General features: G+C 45.2%; 1 protein-coding gene across 3 annotated transcripts in view; it reads right to left on the reverse strand.

The window, feature by feature from the left end:
* Positions 1 to 14,810, reverse strand: part of HMOX2 (heme oxygenase 2) — a 36,304-nt gene extending 21,494 nt beyond the window's left edge. The window contains exon 1 of one of the 3 annotated variants that reach the window (XM_025859043.2): positions 14,683 to 14,810. The gene's annotated coding sequence lies outside the window, so the exon portion shown is untranslated. Of the gene's footprint in view, positions 1 to 1,214; positions 1,405 to 14,682 lie in introns of those variants that run through there. The other 2 variants (XM_073899579.1, XM_025859044.2) reach the window with 2 other exon arrangements.
* Positions 14,811 to 16,551: the final 1,741 nt, after the last annotated feature.

A 16,551-nucleotide genomic window follows, 5' to 3' on the forward strand; every position in this document is an offset into this window, starting at 1 on the left:
CCGCTCAGGAAGTCCAAAACTTCTTGGGCAAGCTCTCTTTTTACTGGGGGGTGGGGGGTGTACTCATCTCCAGCATGTTAAAATACAATTGAGCAAGCATTCAAAAGCAGACATTGGGGATGAAACCTGAAGCACTGAAAAGAGCTCAGAGTAGGGGCCAAGAGTGTACTGTTGCTGCTCCCAAGGGAAGTCCTGGTAAAAAGAATTCCTACTATGAATGAAATAAATATGAGACTCTCCTGTTCCCTGAGCGTCACCCCACCTCATAGGAGAGGACCAAGACTCAGGGCTGAGAAGAGGAAGACTCTTTCCCATGAGAAGCACCTGGGGTGGGGGCTGAAGCCCTGACTGAATTCTAAAATGGATAGGATCACATTTTATAAGAATAAAGCCTAGCCACCAGACATCCCACAAGGGCTGGTTTTAACAAAGGAAATGCTGACATGACCATGAGTCACCCCCAGGTACCATCAAGTGAAAATTATTCCAACTTTGGAACAATCCTGAAAATATGTCCTGTGGCTTAAGCGGAGTCTTTATTCCCTTTCGTTCAGGTGTAACAGTTGTCACATGTGGCTTTAGCTTCTCTCTTAGATACGATGACTATGAACAGCATTTGGGGGTGGAGGGAGAGTGGCTAATTAGGATGCTTCTGCTGAATCTTCATTTTGGAAAATGAGGTGCTATCGGCTCCCAGGTGCTTTCCTCTCCACAAAGAAACTCAACAGTGGCTCAGCAGCACCCCTGTAAAAACAGAAGGTCCTCGAATCCACCCTGGGAGGATGGTAGAGAGGAAGAGTGCCAGACTGAACTCTAACAGACCTGGGCACACAAGGCTAAATCACTTTCAAGCAGGGTCCCAATGACCGGGAAGAAATGAAGATTAAGAGATTTAAGTAATATGGCCAAGGTCACTTAGAAAGTTAATCATGGAGTTGGGACCAAGTCCTTCCTGAATTCAAGCTCATTCCTCCTGTGTCCCAGCTAACATGCATGTGCAACTAGTATGATGTCACCCCAGACTACTAGCAAATGGAAAATGAGGCTATACTACACTGCATTTACGTGTGCAATGGAAGGGTTTTCTACACCACTGAGTGCCATTTGTTTTTTAGTACGAAAAGTTAGCTCAATCCTATGTTTCCTGAGAAGTAAATGCTCAGGCTCCCATTTGAAGCTTCAGAAGCTGGTGCTGCCCATCCCACAACACTCACCTTCACTTGCTTAGATTACACGGCAACCCGAGAAGATTGTTCCCTGGCAAGTCCTGCTTTTGTTGACTAGCAGGGGAGGCCAAGGCTGGAGACAGCTGGTCCCAGAGGCGAGGACAGCACCTCTACCACTCAGTGCATGAAGAGAAGCAGCCAGACCTGCCAGGCCCTGGTGGACAATGAAGCCAGAGACTCACGGCATCCCTGCACCAAGGAGAGGTCACAATAGGATCTGCACATCTCTATAGCATCTATCACCATAGTAACTACAGAGAAATAGAAGATCTGGTTTCAAGAATCTAAAAGCATGTTCTCCATGTGCTGAGTGTTTAAAGTCTATTCAGTCCTGGGGTGCCTGGGTGGCTCAGTTGGTTAAGCACTGGACTCTTGGTTTCAGCTCAGGTTGTGATCTCATGGATCGTGGGATGGAGCCCCGCGTCCGGCTCCACCCTCAGCAGGGAATCTGCCTGGAGACTCTCTCCCTCTGCCCCTCCCTGCCTCATAAATAAATAAATCTTTAAAAAAAATCTATTCGGTCCCATCTTTGCCTACTAAAAATATATGTCTAACTTGGGAAGAGTAGTGCAATGGATAGGAAGTATGTCAACATAAACTTCATGTAAGATTAGGAACTCCACAGGCCAAGGTATTGGTCAATCTAACAAGGTGGTTCCTATAACTCACTTTGGACCTATAAGGGATTTTAACATGTTCCCACAGGCCTACAGAGTTAGGTATTATTCCCAGGCTTTTTCACAATGACTGCCTAGATTCTGACAGCAGGGGGTAAGGGGTGGGTGAGTGGAGTCGGGGCAAGGAAACAAGCCCAGCCTCAGAACCAGTAACTCCAAGAGGCTGGCTCCATCCTACAAAAGCTTTGTCTACGGCAGCAGAGGACCAGCAACAGCAGCTATTGGGACTTTGTCTCAGAGTAAGGAGTTCAGCTTTTCCAGTGAGCCCTACCTCCACTGGTAGAGGGGTCAGGGGCACAGAGCAGTCTAATAGCAAGCATATGCATACAAGTCCTTTCTGCACAACACAATGCTGATATGCTGATGTGACACAGGAGGAAGCGAGGCAACGGCTGCACTGCATGGATGACCTGTGGCAGGCACCCAACAAATGTTACTTGAACTGAGCTCAGCCAAGAAAGAATCCATTGGCCACAAAAGCCAAAAGGAAAAGCAGGGAAGTGGTCAAGGCCCAAGCTCTAGTCAGGCACAACTGAAAACAAAGCCTGGTTCTGTCACACACCAGCTGGGTGGCCTTAGACCAGCTACTTCTCAGAATCTGTTTCTTCACCTGTAAGGATAGTAGTAACAACTCTGCAAGGTGGATATGAGAATTTAATGAGATAAATTACTTACAGAACTGCAACATATTGTATAATGTTAATTGAAGAAAGTGTCCCTTAAAGTTTGAAGTTAACGAATATTCCCATATACTTTTATTTTTATGGGTTTTTTTAGATTTTATTTATTTATTTTGTCAGAGAGAGTAAGCAAGTGCACAAGCCGGCGGAGTGGCAGGCAGAGGGAGAAGTAGGCTCCCCGTTGAGCAGGACCCTGGAATCATGACCTGAGCCAAAGGCAGACACTTAACTGACTGAGCCGCTCAGGCAACCCCCTATATACTTTTAGACAAGAAATGGAAATACCCCTGTCTCAATGAAAACCCTTACAGGCAACATCAAATCTGTACTGGGGTCCCACACTTTGTGTTGAAGGCTCACTGTGAAGAACCTCTGTTTTCATTCTGATAACACTAGATACTGAGAAAGGAATAGAAAAATCTTGGAATTTCTAGCAAAATAAATTTTGCAAAAGATCTAAATTTTTTTTTTTTTAAGATTTTATTTCTTTATTTGACAGAGAGACACAGCAAGAGAGGGAACACAAGCAGGGGGAGCAGGAGAGGGAGAAGCAGACCTCCCGCTGAGCAGGGAGCCCGATGCAGAGCTCTATCCCAGGATGCTGGGATCATGACCTGAGCGGAAGGCAGACGCCCAACGACTGAGCCACCCAGGCGCCCCTTTGCAAAGGATCTAAAAGAAGATGATCACCTAAGTTCAAACTCTTTCAGGGACACTCTGAACATGAGTTAGATGAAGGTCCCCTTCATGCTATGGTCAGGATGGAGGACAGGGCATGTTGTTTTGTTTCTTTAGAATAGCTCATCACTATAAATAAGGGTTTAGGTAACTGAAATATTTACTTGACTTTGTGATAAATCTGATTTGCTCTTACATCTCATGACACTCAATCCCCAACCCAATGGTTGTCAGTTGGGGACCATTCTGGCATACACCTACCCCCACAGGTTATCTGGCAATGTCCGGAGACATGTTTGGTTGTCACAACTGGGGGGTGGGCCATTCAACTGGTATCTAGTGGGTAGAGGCCAGGGATGCTGCTCAACACCCTGCAATGCACAGAAAGCACAAACACAAGTGCACGTATGCACACACATGCACACGTGCACTCACACACCCACCACCACCACAAACCATTATCCAGCCCAAAATGTCAATAGCACCAAGGTTGAAAAACCCTGCTTGAATCTCAGAAGCAGCACTAAGGTCATTCAAGAAAGGACACACATCTAATACTCTTCTTATCCCTTTGTCAGTTTACAGAGACAAGATGACATTTTGGCACTATGCTTCACATTGTTTGTCACACCTTTATCAAATATCCTTTACAGAGATTTCTGGGGAAACTGAATTTATACCAGAAAACAGAAGAGGTGTTACTAAATAGGGCAACTTGGCACTGTCCACAGATGACAATGAAAGGGGTCACAGTACCTTCCTGGGAATAGGACTGATTTGTATTTGGATCACTAGGAGGCAAAATCTTTAAAGCTTCAAGCTCAGTAACAAAGTCAGGTAGAGGTGAAGCCCCGACAGTACTGACTTCTTTGTGGAATGGAACAAAATACTGGAAGAAATCTAATGATCATTTATCAATCTGGTGCATGACTGACAAGCAGGCTAAGAATTAGGAGAACTAAGTTTTATTACCAAGCCTGCACTGGCTAGCTGTATTATAGGACTTTCCGGAAATTCCAACATCTTCATTTATAAAACAAGAGGCAGGCACCAGGGTGGCTCAATCGGTTAAGCACCTGCCTTCAGCTCAGGTCATGATCCTGGGGTCCTGGGATCAAGCCCCACATGGAGCTCCCTGCTCATCAGGGAGCCTGCTTCTCCCTCTCCCTCTGCCCCTCCCCCATCCATGCTCGCTCTCTCAAATAAATAAAATTAAAAATAATTAAATGAGAGGCATTCCTCAGTAAGGTGCAGGAAGGATGGTATTTATCATGAGGAAGAGCAGGAAAATCGTGGGCTTCCCCCAACTGTTTCAGCCAGAGCAGCTCCCCTATTCCTTGCTAATCTTCCTTCAAAAATGGGGTTGTGTTACTTCTAAAAATAAGGTATTGAAAACGATGAGCTTGATGATCTTGGAGGCCTGATGTAAAGAGTAACCTAAACAAGACTTTTATGACGTATTATAGCACTCGTATCCCATTACAGTATTTATTAGTACTTATTTATTTACATTCCAGATTACTGCTCATTTACCTTTTTCTCCTACTACCCAACACAGGGCACCCAATCAGGGTTTGCTGAGTCAATGAATGATTTCCAGAATTTGAAGTATTCTCAAAATTAAGGTATTCTCAAAGAGCAGATGACAAAAATGAGTCCCAGAGAGGTGCCTGGCTGGCTCAGTTGGTAGAGCATGCAACTCTTGATCTCAGGGTCCTAGTTCAAGTCCCACATTAGGTGTGGAGTCTACTTCAAAAAAAAAAAAAGAAAGAAAGAAAGAAAGAATCCCAGAAATAAGAAAAATGTCTGGCTAATGAGTAAGCATTTTTACTACAGAAATTTCTACTGATGGGGGTGAGGTATTAGATTGGCCATGTCACAGAACCAAACGTGATGCTCTGTGCTCAACTAACAGTTTCATATTTGAAGAAGAAATGTTGCATTGCATTGGTTTCAGGGACTGTGAAAGCCTCACTGGAAGCAGAACACTACCTTATGGCATCCTCCCCCCACCCCTTTCTTTTTAAAAAAATGGACTGGCAAAATTTTAATAGTCAAGGTAACAAATGCTTGCCAGCATTCCTCCACCCCAGGCAAGCACAAACCACCTGACACTTCCTGATATCTACCACTGTAAAAACCCTTTGATCCTCCAGCTGGCTCTAGAGAGAAGGGATACACAGCAGCATTTTCATGTTTGTTACTCTAGGGAAGGGGTAAGCCCAAAGAACGCAAGAGCTGTAGAACCTCCTAACAAGCTCACATCCTGTCTCCAAGCACATTTTGGAGGAAATATACCAAGGAATAAGATTATCATTATTAGGAGGGGAAAAAGCAAAAGTGCTACAGTGATCACAACTTACTGAAAGAAAACAAAGAAACGACAGTTTGCCACTGTAAAACTGAGTATCTTCCTTTTCCATGAGGCAGCCCCCACAAACTACATGAATTAAAGATACATGAAGTGGGTGCCTATAATTCCCAAAAGTTCCCAAGAACTGGTCAAACATCATTGTCTCTATTAATCATTATCAAGAAAAAATTCAAGTAGCCCAGAACATCTACTGTTGCCTAAGGACACGATTAGGCAATAATGAATGAATAACTTTAGGAAAAAAGAAGGTAGACAAGGTGGGGAAGGCAAATACTCAACAACTTATAGGCAAAGAAAGGCAGGGGACCATGTGCTCCAGGGTTCTGTGACGTATCTCACTTTTTTTAAGATTTGTTTTTATTTATTTGAGAGACAGCGAGCATGTGTACACACACACAAGCAAGAGAGAGGGGCAGAGAGGGAGGAAGGGAGAGAATCCCAAGTAGACTCTGCACTGAGCACAGAGCTCCATGCGGGGCTCAGTACCACAACCCTGAGATCATGACCAGACGCTCAACCAACTGAGCCACCCAGGCGCCCCTCAACCCTTTTTCTAAGCCAAATCCTACACAAAAGGCCAATACATAAAGCAAATACAGTGAGTGGAGCATCCACAGTTAAAGTGGTGGCAAGGGGCACAGGACTGGCTCAGTAGGTAGAGCATGTGACTCTTGATTCTCAGGGTCTTGAGTTCAAGACCCATGGTGAGTATAAAGCTTACTTAATTTAAAAAAATAAATGGAAAATAAAGCCAGGCCAGGTACTCAGGAGCTCAGCTCCTCCAGCATCCTTAGGAACTCTGAGCTCAGCCTAGTTTGTGGGCTGCGGTCTACGGAAGCTAGATCATTTGCTTTGAAAGAGATGGCTTCCATTTCCTACTGCATGTGCTAAGTAACAGTGGTTCTAAGACAGTCTCTTAGGCTAGTGCTTCCAAGCAACAGAAAGAAACTGGTCCTGGATTAGCCCCTGTTCGTGGATCTGCCCAGGGCTTTCCAGCTGCTGCACTAGGGCTCCCTATACTCTTTCACACCTTGTTTCCAACAGTCTAGCAGCTTCTTGAAAATGTCCTGACCTTCCAAAAAACCTGTGGTTTCTGTGTCCTCAATTCACCCCATCCCCCAACACTCTTACTTAGCTCGCATTCTGTATCCACTACACTTGATTCTAAGGTCCCTGAGGGCAGACCTAGAGCCTCAACCACACCAGTAAGGGAGGGTGCGTTACCTGCCCTGTTCCTGAAAACCAGATTAGACCACACTTCTGTGGGAACACACTGTCCTTTGCATGAGCACTCGTGCATGTCCTATGATGGTGTTTGGTGAAAGGCTGTTTGTTTACAAAGGAATTCTACGGTTTGTCTCTAATCTTCCACTCAAATACTTCCTCATCTGAAGACAGAAATTCAGAGACATGCACTTCTGAAGATGGGTAGGAAGGGTATTTGCCAGAATAGAATATAATCATTAACCTTTTTTTGGTTGCAAATCCCTTTTGAGAATCAGATGACAGCTGTAGACTCTCCAGGATAATTACATATAAAAAAATGTTGCCAATGACATTCCAGAGCATCCACAGGCCCCTAAAGTTTACCCACAGACCCAGAATTCAGGTTAAGAATCCTCATTCCAGCAGAGTCTCTTTATGAGAGGCATTCTCATTGTAGTACGTGTTCAATGAGACCCTGAGTACTGATTAAAGAGGGCTTCCCCCTTTCTTTGGCTGCCTTCTTTTCTCTTAATATTCTTTCACCTAACCCCAATGGGTTCAGTTCAAGTTCTTCAGTCTTTTCTGTTTCTCAGATCTTCACTTCGCTGACCTCCCAAAATACTGTATTGGAACGACAATCATAAGCCTTACAAAGCAATTTTACTGTTTCGAGTTTCCCCAAGGTGACAGCCAACTCCATGTGAACAAGGACTGTGCTGGGTTTGTTGTTGTTTTGCACACCCCCTCAGTGCCAATACTCCACACACCACAGAGGCAATACATACTGCCCAATATGCAGGTATCACTGCTTCCTTGCCCTTCTACCTTTAGGCATTTGCACTTGAACGTTAACTTTAAAACTGGACAATATGCCCTAGAAAAGCCAAATGCAAAGGCAAGAAAGAATAACCTACAGCAGGGCGCCTGGGTGGCTCATGGTTAAACGTCTGCCTTCGGCTCAGGTCATGATCCCAGGGTCCTGGGACTGAGTCCCGCATCGGGCTCCCTGCTCCTTGGGAGCCTGCTTCTCCCTCTGCCTCTGTCTGTCTCTCATGAATAAATAAATAAAAATCTTAAAAAAAAAAAAATAACCTACAGCAGCTAGTCACTCTACTTTTCTCCTTCTGGGTCCTCTAGTATGATTTTGCAAACACAAAGAGCAAGACAAATATGACACTGAAGACACACACTTGGAAATTTCGCTGTAGCTGTGAAAAAAAAAAAGTGTGTGGTACAGGAATGGAGTGTTTTAGAAGTTATTTTCTAGGGGGTACCTGGATGGCTCAGTCAGTGGAATATGCAACCCTTGATCTCGAGGTTCTAAGTTTTTTTTTCCCCCTAAAGATTTTATTTGTCAGAGAGAGCGAGAGCGAGCGAGCGTGCATAGCAGAAGCAGCAGCAGACAGAGCAGGCAGAGGGAGAAGCAGGCTCCCCGCTGCTCAAGGAGCCTGATGCTGGACTTGATCCCACCCCAGATCATAGCCTGAGCTGAAGGCAGATGCTGAACCAACTGAGGTACCCAGGCATCCCTCAGGGTTGTAAGTTTGAGCCCCACGTTGGGGATTACTTAAAAGTAAGTAGAGATTACTTAAAAAATTTAAAAATCTGGGGCGCCTGGGTGGCTCAGCCATTAAGCATCTGCCTTCGGTTCAGGTCATGATCCCAGGGTCCTGGGATTGAACCCCACATCAGGCTCCCTGTTCGGCGGGAAGCCTGCTTCTCCCTCTCCCACTCCCCCTGCTTGTGTTCTTGCTCTCGCTAACTCTCTGTCAAATAAATATTTAAAATTTTTTTAAATCTAAAATAATTAAAGTTATTTTCTAATTAATGGGATACCTGCTATTACTAAACAAAGAGAAAGCCTGACTCTGCCCTTGCCTTCCAAAGAAAACCAAGGTAGTAAAGGTCAACACTTCACTACATCTGCGTTCAAACACTACCTAAGACTCCTTTCCCAACCCACACACAGTTTTGCTCACCAATTCTTTCCCTTCACCTGCGTGCCCTCCTCCAGACTGCCCTGGAAATAACTCATGACAACAGTTCCTCTGCAGCAGTGTGTATGGTCTTGCCAGACAGAAGAGCAGATCCAGTAACTAAGGAAGAGGATGGCTACACTTGGGCACGTGACATGCCATAGCATCACCAACAAGCACGTATAATGCTCATGGGCTCTATGACTACAAAGAGGCCTAAGACCCTGTTTTGGACTTTAAGCACCTTTCAATCAAGACAGAGACAGAGAGAGAAATAAAAAAGATAAAGGTGTACCACTGTATAAATACTAATTGTACAGTACAGGCAACAGTCTAAAGATTGAACCTTATGTTCCACATTTTCCAAGACAGTTCTAATTCAAATCAAATATCCTGTACCATCAATTCCTTTAGTACACTTGTATGCTCAGACTACGGGTCCCAGTGTTTGGCATAGAAAATATGACCATCATAGCAACTGATGAAGAAGGCCAATCAACTAGGTTAGCTAAAAGCATGATGGCAGATTGTTTAAACCACTCTAGTGCCTTCCCACAGCCCTCAGATAATTGCGGTGTTGAACACAAAACAGTGAAACTTGAGTCTTCTGAGACTAAGGGAGCTCATCAGGAGAAAGGCAGGAAGCTAGGAGTATTCAGAAAAAAGTCAGACAGGCAGAGTGCAAGACACCTGTCTCTGTTATGCCATTATTCTCCAAAGCCCTTTTAAAGTTACTGAGAACTATGGCAATAATTAGGCCTATGATACTCCTGGGAAAGAAACAAATCTATTCAAGTGACAAAAATTAAATTTTTTCCCCTAAGCAGAGAGAAGAGACCATCTGCTTGCTCGGCCTCTGGTGTACAAGCTGACAGCAGTAACTGCCATGCAACAATTACCCCTTTCTTTCCTCTTCTGCTGTCCCCTTCCCCATGTACCCCAGTCACTGACTTCTCTACCCTCCTCGTCCGTCCACTCCCACTTTGGTCCAGCTTGTGCTTCAGAGACAGAGGGCCCTAAACAAGAATCACACGGGAAACCTTAAAAACAGATTCCCTGGCCCAACCCCAAACTTAACCAAATAGAAAAGGTTTGAAAACCCCTGTCTTACATCTATAAACAGAATTCAAGGCACTAAACGTCTTTTAAGATGCTAACCTTAACCTCATTATCTTTTTTAAAGATTTTATTTATTTGACAGAGAGAGATACAGTAATAGAGGGAACACAAGCAGGGGGAGTGGGAGAGGGAGAAGCAGGCTTCCCGCGGAGCAGGGAGCCCGATGTGGGGCTCGATCCCAGGACGCCGGGATTGTTACCTGAACCGAAGGCAGACGCTTAACAACTGAGCCACCCAGGCACCCCAACCTCATTAAGTATTAACCCCATTCTTCAAATACAGAAACTAGCTCAAAGGGCTTAAATGTTTTCTCATGGTCAAAAATATACCATCACAACTTCCTTTTTTGGGAGAAACCAACCATTTATTTTTCACTCTATTATAAATGAGTATGTATTTAGATAGACAAGTAAAACAAAACTGTCTAATGGTAAATAGCTGTGAATGAAAAAAAATGGTTACAGACTGACTAAATCAGCTTAATCTTGTACTTAACGATTCAGTCACTTTTTTTTAAGTAAACTCTATGCCCAACATTGGCCTGGAACTCATGACCCCCCAAGATCAAGAGTTGCACGCTCTACCAACTGAGCCAGTCAGGCACCCCAACAATTCAATCACTTTGAAGTACAAACAAAAAGTCAATCTATCCGCAGACTTTCACTGAGCGATATATTCAAGCACACATCTGAAGAAAGAAAATTCCTCAACATCCCATCACTGAACAGCAAGAATACATGCACTGACGTAATTCCTATTCCATAAATAGACTACTCAGCCCTTGGATTACTATTACAGTATTTGCTTAAAGAAATCTATCACACAGAGAAATGCACATTTGCTAAAAGCCTTTGAAAATTACATCAAAGCAAGAGAAAAAACCTGTTCACATAAGAGCCTTATGAATTTAATTGCTGTTTTGAAATGCCTAGTTAAGAGTTCAGAATATTGCCTTGTGAGGTCTGAATATAAATGTGTTGATATGACGACCCAGAAAGAGTTCCTGGCTCCATTTCACTCCCCCATGATTGCAAGTTCTTTGATGGGCATTTATAAATGGATTCCTTTTACAATAGCTATACACCTTTAACTTATCCGTAGTGAGCTCCAATAACCAGTGTTATTTCTTAAATGGAAAGACAATGGTAATTCAGAAATGCAAGATTTCTTGCAATCTATATAAATGTAACTGCATATTCATAAATATATGTAATGTAGCTAAACCAGACCATCAGTTATGGGTACTTCAGAACCATGTGTCAAATTTATTAGAAATTTATTTTATTTTATTTTTTTAAGATTTTATTTATTTATTTGACAGAGAAAGAGATAGTGAGAGCAGGAACACAAGCAGGGGGAGTGAGAGAAGGAGAAGCAGGCCTCCCGCCAAACAGGGAGCCCGATGTGGGACTCGATCCCAGGACCCCGGGATCATGACCTGAGCCGAAGGCAGACGCCCAACGACTGAGCCACCCAGGCGCCCAATTTATTAGAAATTTAAAAAAAATGAAATTTCTGAGGGCCGCAGCTACCTTCATTAGTCGGCTTTAAAATGTGTAATACAAGGGCGCCTGGGTGGCTCAAGTCATTAAGTGTCTGCCTTTGGCTCATGATCCCAGGGTCCTGGGATTGAGCCCTGCATCGGGCTCCTTGCTCAGCGGGGACCTGCTTCTCCCTCTCCCACTCCCCCTGCTTATGTTCCCTCTCTCGCTATCTCTCTGTCAAAAAATAAATAAAATCTTTGGGGCACCTGGGTGGCTCAGTCGCTAAGCTTCTGCCTTCGGCTCAGGTCACGATCCTGGGCTCCCTGCTCCGCAGGAAGCCTGCTTCTCCCTCTCCAACTCCCCCCTGCTTGTGTTCCCTCTCTTGCTGTGTCTCTCTCTGTCAAATAAATAAATAAAATCTTAAAAAAAAAAATGTGTAATACAATGGTAGATAATATACTATGGTAAATAAACGGAGTCAATGTAGAGAAGTAAACCAATGTAGAGAAGTGAATATTACAGAACACCTGAATGGTCAGCAGAGTAAAATATCTTCCAGGATTTAAAAAAAAAGAAAAGAGGGCACCTGGGTGGCTCAATCGTTAAGTGTCTATCTTCGGCTCTGGTCATGATCCCAGGGTCTTGGGATCGAGTCCCGCATTGGGCTCCCTGCTCAGCGGGAAGCCTGCTTCTCCCTCTCCCACTCCCCTTGTTTATGTTCCTTCTCTCGCTTTGTCTCTGTCAAATAAATAAATCTTTAAAAAATTAAAATACTGAAAAATTTTTAAAAAGGAAAGACCTCGTTACAAGCAGTTACAGTAACTGTTCCAATTAAAGATTCCCCCTCCTTCTACTTTTCTCTGTCCCTTCCTCTCCCTCCCTCCCAAGAATTAATCATAAATAGCACGGCTTCTCAGTACTGCAAAAATATCCCGAGAAATCATTCAAGTTACAACAAAAGAGCTTTCATCCTATGTTTTTGCACAAACTTAACAGATATAATAAATTTATTTAAAAAGCACATAACCCTTACTGTGTTGAACACAAAAGATGTAATCCAGAGCTCTGAATTCTCTCACTGATTACTATAAGAAAAAAAGATTGCATTAAATGTCTATTTACAACTTTTTAGTTAACTGTGGCCAAGAACATAGCAGGAGGTAACTTACAGTTCAAATTTTTCATCTTTTTTTTCCACCAAAGAGTTAACAAACTGAATTCTCAACTTTACAATAAATACACAATTCCAATTTTTTTTTTTTATTTTATTTGAGAGAGCGGAGGTGGGGTGCAGAGGGAGAAGCAGACCTCTGCTGAGCAGGGAGCAGGACATGAGGCTCAATCCCAGGACCCCGGGATCATGACCTTAACTGAAGGCAGACACTTAACCGAATGAACCACCCAGGTGACCCCACAATTCCAATTTTCAAAAATATCTTTCTCCCGAAGGAGTGATACTCTACTTTTTGATACAATACTGATGCAGTTCAACTGTCCTACGAAGACAGTCAGCTATTAAAAGAAAACCAAAAAAAAAAAAAAAAAAAAAATCAAGGTAGCTCAAAGGCCCCAGCTGTCCAATTTTGCATTTCAACAAACTCAGTAAGGGGTGAGCTAAGGGCAATGAATACTTTCTGTACCATCACATCTTAGCATCTTAAAAGACGTTTAGTGCCTTGAATTGTGTTTATAGATGTAAGCCAAATTTTCATTTGGCATTGTCATTTCTAGAGTAGCTCATACACCTGACTCTGGTGACTCACAGCATCTCACCTTATTGGCCCAAGCAGAAGAAAAAAGCAAATCAAACCAGACGATAAGAGAACCCGTAGATTTTCCTCCTCACATCCCCAGTTAGATGGGGTTACTCAGTGAGTATTTCCAAGGCCCCTTTAATTCCCACACTCTCACCAGTGTTTTGGCTTAGGTGCTGTATTTAAAAGTTTTTCCAATTCCACCAAGTAAATTTGCAAATGCCCAAGTGAGCAATGAGCTTCTGGTAAGCTTGTGATGTTTCTTGAAAAAGAAAAAGAAAAGAAAAGAAAAACCTACAGAATAAAGCACATATTACTAAAGTGTATTCCTTAACCCACTCCTTGCAAAAAGAAAAACTAAAAGTTTTAAACATGGGAGTTAAAATTTTAATGAGAACACACCGACTAATGTCATACCAGAAATTCAAATACACAAAACCAATAAACTCCTGTTCCCTTCTACTTGGAAGACAGTTTCCCGGGAGAGGGAAAAGAGAGCTTAAACGACATAATCCATTTCCAATCTCTAAGACACTGTTTAGGAAAGATCATCGGATCTGTAGGCAGACGACTAAAATCAAAACCATCTGTGGCGACTTCTCCGTTGTGGGATGCAGGTGAAGTCACTGAAACCGCGTCTCATCATTAATTACATTTTATAAGTGGAAAAACCTATCAACTCACAGGCTTTTGGAAGGGGCTGACAGTGAACTGAAGAGCATTATACGGTGCTCCCCCCACCCCGCCCGCCACCAATCACAGGCCGCCTTGTCTGGTTCATAGAGCCATGAACAAGAACTGCCACAGGCCACAACAAGCGGTTCATCAGAATCCACATAAATCGCATGACACAGGCAGGCCTTGAGCATAGAAAGACTGTGCAAGGCGCTCCTGGCAACCCCGGGCAATTAATACACCTACAGCACTGCGCCGACGAGGTGAATGGTAATTCCCCGCCCGGACTAACCGGCCGGCGGTCCCTCCCGACCGGTGTGCGCCCCGGCGGCGGCGGGTCACTCATGAAGTCATGACAGTGACTCAAAGCGCCCTTCCGACTGAGGTGAGTCAGGAGGAAGCGCAGAGCCCGCAGCAGCCGCCACGCGGGGCACAGACCTCGGGCGCCCGGGGGACAGGCGGGGGTCCCGGTGGGCTCACGGCTGTCGGAGGCTGCTACCCCCGCCGGGAACGCCAAGACTGCACGCGGCGCCCCCGGGGTCACCTCGCCCTGCGCACTCGTGACGCCGCGAGGGGCTGGGCCCAAGGCGGACCGGCCGCTCGGGCCTGGCCGGCCCGCCGATGCGACGCGTAGGAAGCGGGGACCCTCAGGTCGGCCCCATCCGCGCTCACCCCGTTTCCGGCCGCCCCCCGCCCCGGCCCGCCGCGTCTCCCTCAGGCCCGTGCCGGGGCCGCAGAGTGCCGCCGCCGGCCCGGCCCACGTCTCGAAGGCCCAGGCCGGCCGGACTCGCCGAGGACCCAGAGGAGGGCCGCGGAGGGCGCGGGCCACTCACCGGCCTCTGTTTCGCTCGGCCCCCCGCCCGTCGCCGAGTCCGCGCCTCCGTCAGCGACTCCCTGAAGTGCCGCGGCCGCCGCAGCCGAGCGGACGGTGCAAGGGCGGCCCGACGCGCGCACGCCGCGGGGGCGGAGCCTGAGGCGGACACGCCCCTGCGGCGGGCACGCGGCGCCTCCCGCGGGGCACCTGGCGCCGGGGAGCACCCGGGCTCCCTAGAGAGCGGGTTAACAAGAGCAGGTGTTAATGAGGGTGCCTCGGGGCTACGCGCTCTCCGTGCCCCGTGTCACCGCCTGTCTGGGTTCCTCTTGCGCTGGGCTCCACCTGCCCTTTCTGTTCCAGCCGCACTGGCTTCCCGTCATTTCCTTACCCTTGGACCTGGCTGCTGATTAAATGACCCGTATTGTCGGGTGTTGACAAAGGTGTACGGAATGTGCCGTGTTCGTGGGAGTTACAGGGGAAGCGAGGACAATTTAGCGAGATCTGTTAGAATTAAGAATGGGCCTTCACTGGGCGCCTGGGTGGCTCAGTTGGTTAAGCGACTGCCTTCGGCTCAGGTCATGATCCCGGAGTTCTGGGATTGAGTCCCACATCAAGCTTCCTGGTCAGCAAGGAGCCTGCTTCTCCCTCTGACCCAACCCCCTCTCATGTACTTTCTCTCATTCTCGCTCTCTCAAATAAATAAATAAATCTTTAAAAAAAAAAAAAAAAAGAATGGGCCTTCACTTTGCTCAATTCCACTTCTCTGTAGCTATCGTAGAACAATGCGTGCAAGAACCCAAAGAGGCATAAGCAAGGAAGGTCATTGCAACACGTAAGGAGATGCGTACGTCATTTGGGTGAAAATCTTGAAACAACCTAAACGTCCATTAAAGGAGGATGGGGTGGCGGTTGACAGGGGCACATCTATTCAATGGAGTTGTGCTTCCCTTAAAAAAGGAAGGGCAGGGGCCCTGGGTGGCTCAGCCGGTGAAGCCTCTGCCTTCAGCTCAGGTCATGATCCCAGGGCCCTGGGAAAGAACCCCCCCCCCTCCCGCCCCGCCGCATTGGGCTCCTTGCTCAGCAGGGAGCCTGCTTCTCCCTCTCCCTCTGCCTGTCGCTCTGCCTACTTGTGCTCTCAAATAGATACATAAAATCTTTAAAAAATAAAAATAAAAAAGGAAGGGCAGACACCACCTTAGGGAGGATGGTTAAGCAGAAGGGAAAAGCAAGATGTAGGAAAATACAAAAATACATTTGACAGTGTGTAAGTTTAACCTAAAAAATATTGAACTCTAATGTGTATTGAAGTGTTTAAGGGTGAAGGGCACTGATGTCTGCAATTTACTTGAAACATATCAAAAAATAAGATAGTTGATGGATAATAGGTGTCTGATAAATATAGCAAAATGTTAACTGTGGAATCTAGGTGGTAAGTATATGTATGGGTGTTCACTATATAGTTATTTCAAATTTTCTATATGTCTACAAATTTTCACAATAAAATTTTGGGGAAAATATATTCAGTATGATCCCTTTTATTTTTTAACTACAAAATGTTCTTTTCACATGTTCACGTTTAGATATCTAAATGCATGCAAAGGCCAAGAAGGTTTACACACTAGAATGTCAGAGTGTGGTCGAGGGTCACTTGCTTGTGCTTTATCTGTACCATTTAAATGTTTTTACGAGATGCATAAATGCATTATACATTACTTGGCTGTCAAAACCAAATTTAAAAAAGAATGAATTTTTAAAAAATTATAATTGGAAATCACACTGTACTGCCCCTGCCCCAAATACATACACATAAAATTGAATTAAATCCAGTGACACTGATTGAAGAGGGGTTGCTTTGAGGGTTTAGATGAGATATTGTGGGGGGGAGGGT

This window comes from Callorhinus ursinus, unplaced genomic scaffold (assembly GCF_003265705.2).
Source record: "Callorhinus ursinus isolate GAN/ISIS: 27379988/994484 unplaced genomic scaffold, GSC_fseal_2.0 scaffold13, whole genome shotgun sequence".
Lineage (NCBI taxonomy): Eukaryota > Metazoa > Chordata > Mammalia > Carnivora > Otariidae > Callorhinus > Callorhinus ursinus.